Source organism: Rhagoletis zephyria, unplaced genomic scaffold (assembly GCF_001687245.7).
Source record: "Rhagoletis zephyria isolate East Lansing unplaced genomic scaffold, Rhagoletis_zephyria_1.1 Rzeph_scaffold_06329, whole genome shotgun sequence".
NCBI lineage: Eukaryota > Metazoa > Arthropoda > Insecta > Diptera > Tephritidae > Rhagoletis > Rhagoletis zephyria.
In genome coordinates, this window is record NW_016163412.1 from 25,332 (window position 1) to 31,756 (window position 6,425).

Below are 6,425 nucleotides of genomic sequence, written 5' to 3' on the forward strand. Positions count from 1 at the left end.
TAACAAGTGCAATTTACAAAAACTTGCGTTGATATTTTGAAATTTTCTTGATGACGGTCTCCCGCGTTTTATTTCATAAGAAATTCATACTTATATGCAAAAATCCGTAACCAAAAAGAAATTCTCAAAAATCAACGCGATTTTTGAACCATTTGAAACTTGCACGTCATTCGATTAAAATTGTATGGGCCATAAAACTGCATACCCAAAAATTTTCTATGGTTGGGCGTGGGTATCTAGGCTAAATACTAAGCCTAGCCTACATGACCAAACTGTTTGAAATAACGGTTTAGTACATTGATAGACGCGACTCATTAATCGTTTGGGGGACTCTGGTTCTCAATTGAGTTTTCTAGTATTAAAATGTCTCTAGTATTTTAAGTGGTTTGGAATATAGATTTGGCATTTCTTGCCTTGACTTTAGTTGCCCTCTTGTGGCGGGGGCCAAGCTCTGGTATGAAATTAGATATGATTTCACTCAAGAAAATTGAAAGTGTTGCGCGATTCTAATCCTCCTCGACTAAAGGAAAATCATTTGAAGGAACCGGTAGAGTTTTAATTTTTTTTCTCGTTTTAGTGCTTAGAGAAGAAGTATGCAAATATAATCGAAGTGATTCCTGCCATTCACAGACTTTCCAGCACATTGAGGTACCTGGATTCCAGCATGCTCTTCGAATACCTAAAATTCATGTACGCAATTGCTTGCCAGACTCCGAGGTTTCTAGACAATCAATCATGCTTGATACAATCGATTAATCAAAATGATTGACCGTCTATGACCCCTATTACACATATACAAATAGAACTAAAAAGAGGTTAAAATATGCATAGTAAATATTCAAATATTCGTGTTTAAATACCAGTTTATAAATATTTTTAAACTTATTTTTTTAAAAGCCAAACTTAATTATTTTTAATATTCAATGCTTGTTGTACTCACCTCTAATTACAATAAAATATGAATATGAGTTTCAATTGTCGTTCAGCTACTAAAAAATTCCTCAGCTTGATTTTTTTGTTTTGCAAAAACGTTCGTGATTGTGTAAGTTTTATTAGAAATGCGCAATAAAAGCACTTTTATTCATTTGATTGAATGTTTCAACTGCCACAAAGAGATAAAAAAATGCATATTAATATTACATGGCATACTCTCATGTACTTTGTTTAAGCACATTCGTTTTTAATTTTATTACAAGGCACTTTTTCAGAGGGCGGTAAAGAGAAGACGTCGTCATCCCATACATACAATATGTTTCATGTAATCCCCTACCTATTTTGTTACACAATAATAAATAATTCAAAGTACTTAAAACGACAACAAAGTTAAAAGTAAAAAGAAAATGAAATGCTTACTTGAAATTGCAAAATGTAACAGCGCAAAAGAAAAAATTAAAAATAAAGAAAACTGAAGCAAAACAAAGCCAACAGAGCAAACAAAAAATAAATAAATAAAACGGTGACGCGTCATGCGGCCAATGTCCTGAAGTAACCGCTTGTACGAAAATTTTGTGAAAAGGATCAACTACAAAGGCAGGCAGGACAGTGCACACAAACGTAAAGTAGGACGTAGGACAGAGGCCAACAATTGGGTGGCACGGCAGACCGGCAACCCTGCAGCAATGCAATGGGGTGGCATTTGTCGAGGACGAAGCTGGTGGCTTGGTGTGGCAAATGTGGATAAATAGGTGGGTAGTGGTTGTGCAAACGACGCTGGACTGCATGGCTTGTGCTGTTTTCATATTGAACTGTACGTTGCGAAGCGGACGTATTTTCTTGTAATTGGTTCCTTTTCCTTTTAGGCGACGGATTGGGGATAAAATTACATGTAATTAACTGAAATATCAATAAATTTGTAGACCGGTTTGTAAATGTCAGTGTTTGTATAAAAAAAAAGCAGACATCAGATTAGTTGTTTACTATCTATTAAATCGATTTACGATGATGTCATAATAAACTATTTTTGGAGAAATTTTGGCTTTCTATCTTTCTGGTTGTAGCTTAACCCCAGAACGCGCTTTGTGGTCTGACAGACCAGTTTGAAAGAGTTTCCATGACATTAAACAAAGCAAAGTTACATGTATAGCAGTTCAATTATTATTACTTGTTTCTTTTTATTAATTTTTTATATTCAACAATTTTATTGAGCTTGAGGCCGTAAATAACAAAAACAAATTAATTTTTTTATATATTCTAATTTATTTTTTGTTAATTTTTTATATGTACGTATATTTCATATTATTTTACTCATTCATTTTATTTTTTTTTTTTAATTCGTTTACATACTTTATCTTATGTTCTGTTTTGATATGTTATTTTTTTATTTCATTTTATTTTTTACTTCATTTTATTGTATTTTATTTTACTTATTTTTTAATTTTATTTTACTTAATTTTTATATTTTATTTTACTTTTGTGTTTAATTGAAAGAATTTTTCATAATCTTAATAATATTTTTGTTTGTTCGAATAATTACCTTTTTGACAATAAATTATCATAAATCAGAATATAGGAAATAGCCAAGTTTATTTACAAACTACATATTTTCGTTTTTTTTTTTTTGATGCAGCTTTATTACTTTTTTATTATCTTTTTTTTTCATACTTATATGATCTAGATTTATTAATACATATAATATTTGCAGTTCCATAGCTCTTTTTTATTTTTCAATTACTTTATTTTTTTGCTATTATATTTTTCATTTTTTTAATTAAAGATGTGTTATTTATTTTCCTTTAGTGTGTTGCGTATATTTATTTCTGCTTTATTTTATGTTATTTTATTTATTTTAGTTTATTTCATTCTACTTTACTTTGTGTTCTATGTTTATTTTGTGTATTGTCTTTTATTTATTTTTTTTCAAATATTTTCTTTTATTTTTTGTTATTTAACATAATTTTTTGTTTGAGCTCTTATTTATTTGAATTTTTTATTTATTTGACTATTTTAATTAATTCATTTTTATATAGTTCTTTATTTATTTATTTCCTTTTCTAGTTTAATTATTTATTTATTTAATTTGGCTTTATCTTGTCTTGTTTCATTTTACCTTTTTTCTTTTTTTATTTCCTTTTTCCATTTTACCTTATGTAACTAAGTTTTTTATTTGAGTGGATTTTATTTATTTTGTTCATTTAATTTAAGTTTTTATTATTTTATTACATATGTTTATTTAGTTTTATCCTTTTTTACTTTTTTATTTAATTTATTTTTATCTATTTCGTTTTCTTTTAATTTACTTTTTACCTCAAGCTCAATGAAATGTTTGAATATACGTAATTGTTATAAAGGCCACAAATAACAAAAAAAAATAACTTTTTGTTTTATTTAATTTTTTATTTATCTATTTTTATTTTACTACTATAATTTTGTTTTATTTCGTCTTATTTTATTTAAGCTTACTTAATTTTTTTTTATTCCGTATTTCCATTTTATCTTCACTAATTGTTTTTATTTGAATTTATTTAATTTAATTTTGTTTTTAATTATTTCGTTGTTTTTTATTTTAATTTATATTTATGTATATATTTTTATTTTGTTTATTAAATTAAAATTGTTCATATATTTTATTCAGTTTTAACCAATTTTATATAAAAAATTTTTGTACTTTTTTTATTTTGGATTTATTTGCTTGAAAATATTTCGTTCCAATTCATTTTGTTTAATTTTCTTTCATTTTATTTCGTTTTTTATTTGTTGAGTTTCTGCTTTAGCCAATTATCCAATCATTTCCAATGTTTCAACACCAATTACCATCCATCCCATTCACATTCGCATTCACACACACTTCAATCCTTCATTTATTTATTTTCAATCAATTCAAAACAAATATTTAGCACACACATATTTTGATTGTAAATTATTTTTCGCATGATCGCACACAAAGCCCACACAAAACGTTGCTTGCTGCCTGCCGCCTGTCTGCTGCTGCCCTAGCTAAAATATTCCCTTTCAACCCTCACTGCCTCACTGGCAATTCAGCGAAAAATCAAAAAGAACGAGTTGCTTGCGCTCGTTTAAGCATTTCCAACAGGAATTTCACACAAAAATGCGCATTTAAGTGCCTGTGACGCATCCACCAACTGACGTCGCTTCCGCCAACCTTTGCCTTTTTCCGTTTCCTTTTCGCTCACAAATCTACATATCCTCTTACGATTACCCTACGATTCTCAGGTACTGCCATTGCACGGGTATTTAGCCACGCATTCCCAAGAAAAGTGCACTTTCATACTATATGAAGAACAACAACACAACAACGGAATTAGCACACACAAGTGGAGATGATAGGTATAAACAGAAACGTAAGCAAAGCCCTTCGTATAAATTTATATATCGGAGTTGGCCAAGTCAAAGGCGCCTACCGCTGTGACCTTCGTTTGGAGTATGGGAAGCGACGTCTGCTCTCTACCGCATACGGTTTTTGGTACGCTTTTATTGGCGTTAAATTCACACACGAAAAAAATATGCTTTCATTCACTTTTTTGGGATTTCTTTTTCGACTTTGTTGTCACTAATAAAGCCAATTTAAGTATATGAATCCGCAATCAGCACACACTACATATAACTATACATTTTAACGTTATTTCGCTCTATACTTTGTGGTTTTTAATTCATAATTATGTATTTACAGATTTCAAAAACTTTTCACTGCACTTACATACATATATACATACTTATGTATTTTAATGTAGTTATTTACTATTCCATTTATTCTACGTTTCTCACTACGATGCCAGTCAATTCAGCATTAAGCGCGCGCGCGTCCGTTTCGTATCGAAGTCGGTGTTGAATTAAATTCGCAGCAAACATTGAAGACGTCATACACGTACACGAAAATCCAACCAGCCAACTGGTTCTTCGATGAGGGAGAGTAGGGCGGTAGGGATTTGTGGTGCTGTTAGGTTTGTGTTTGTGTGTATGTATGGTAAGCAAATCAACCACTGTACAAAAGCAACAGCAACAACGACACAACAAACGCATGCGCTTGCAATTGGCAAGAGGAACGTAGTGGCATGGAACAGCGATAGCGTGTTAAATGAAGGCAAAAAAAGAAATGTTTGAAAACTGTTTTTCAAGATTTAATAAAAGTGCAAGAAAAGTATATAATGCTGGGCTAGAAAGAGGTACTTTCCTCATTAACGTTGATGGAAACTGCAAAGTTCGTTTATTTATAGGACAAATGAATTTTAGTTTAGTAATTTCTAAATTCACTTTCGTCTGGCATACCCTGTGCATATAAATACACCCTGTGGCTGTGTTTAGCTGGGTGTAGAAACCGGAAATGAAAATTCGTCGAATTATTCTAAAGCGGAATTAAGAGAAAAAATAGTTATTTGGCAAGTTTGCAGTCTGCATGCGAAGTAGAGCCGAATATAAATAACCTTCCGTACACTTTCATATGAACAATGATTTTCGTTTTATACTTATGTATGTATTAGGGATGTTGCGAATGTGGAATTCGCATCCGCGGATGTCTAATAGCTAACATCCGCGGATGGATTAAGAAACAATTAGGTAAGTAAATTAAGCTATTTAGGTAAATAAAAAATGGGAGAGTTAGTAATTTTTAATAATGTTTATTTTACTTAGTACTTGAATTTAAAAATTGAAACATTATATGCAATAAAAAGTTAAAGCACTATTGTTTTTTTTCTAATAGGGTTGCCATCAAAAGACTTAGCCTCTACATGTGCAATAATGTATTATTTTTCTGGGTAGGCTTGCCACCTATTAAAAAGCTAAAAGATTTTCGACGTTCGTTGGATTGCAAAATGAGATACCAAATGAAAGGGCTTGGCCTTCGCATGTACAAAAGCTATCATTTTTTGAATAGGGTTGCCACCTATTTATAAATTTCTATCTTCTATACATAGTATTAGCTTTATCTTGGCCACGCTAATCTCAAAAACTATTGAACGGATTTATAAGAGATGTTTTAAGTATAATCTGTATCGATAGGAATATTATCTTTAGTACCTTAAATTCCTATAGGGTTGTCACCTAAAAAATTATTAAATCCGCATTGTTCGTTGGATTACGAAAAATGAGGTGTCAAATAAAAGGACTCGGCTCGGACTGTTCAATAATGTATTACTTTTTGAGTGAGGTTGCCACTTTTCAAAAATCATAAATCTCAGTTTGTTTGTAAAAACTTAGGTACCAATTGAAAGGGTATGGTCTCTGCATGTGCAATAAGTTTTTATTTTTTGTTACAGTGGGGTTGCCAGCTAATTAAAAATTATGTATGCATAATACGCGAGGGCATTTTTTATTAATGCCTATAGATTTGCACAGTTCAATCGATTTAAAAAAATTAGGTGTCAAAGGAAAGTGCTTGACTTTCCGATTTGCAGTAAGGTTTTATTTTTCGAAGAGGGTAGCAGTCTATGCGAAAAATAAAACAAATGTGGGCTGTTCGTTAGATTACA

At 30.7% G+C, this 6,425-nt stretch overlaps 1 long non-coding RNA gene across 2 annotated transcripts; it reads right to left on the reverse strand.

Annotated features, from left to right (window-relative positions):
* Positions 1 to 940: 940 nt before the first annotated feature.
* Positions 941 to 4,935, reverse strand: LOC108373062 (uncharacterized). Of its 2 annotated transcripts, none has more exons than XR_001848924.1 (2): positions 4,655 to 4,935; positions 941 to 1,102 (listed from the first exon to the last, which is right to left on the reverse strand). It is a non-coding gene; the product is annotated as an uncharacterized LOC108373062 (long non-coding RNA). The 2 variants fall into 2 exon arrangements; XR_001848923.1 differs by having other exon boundaries at positions 4,671 to 4,922.
* Positions 4,936 to 6,425: the final 1,490 nt, after the last annotated feature.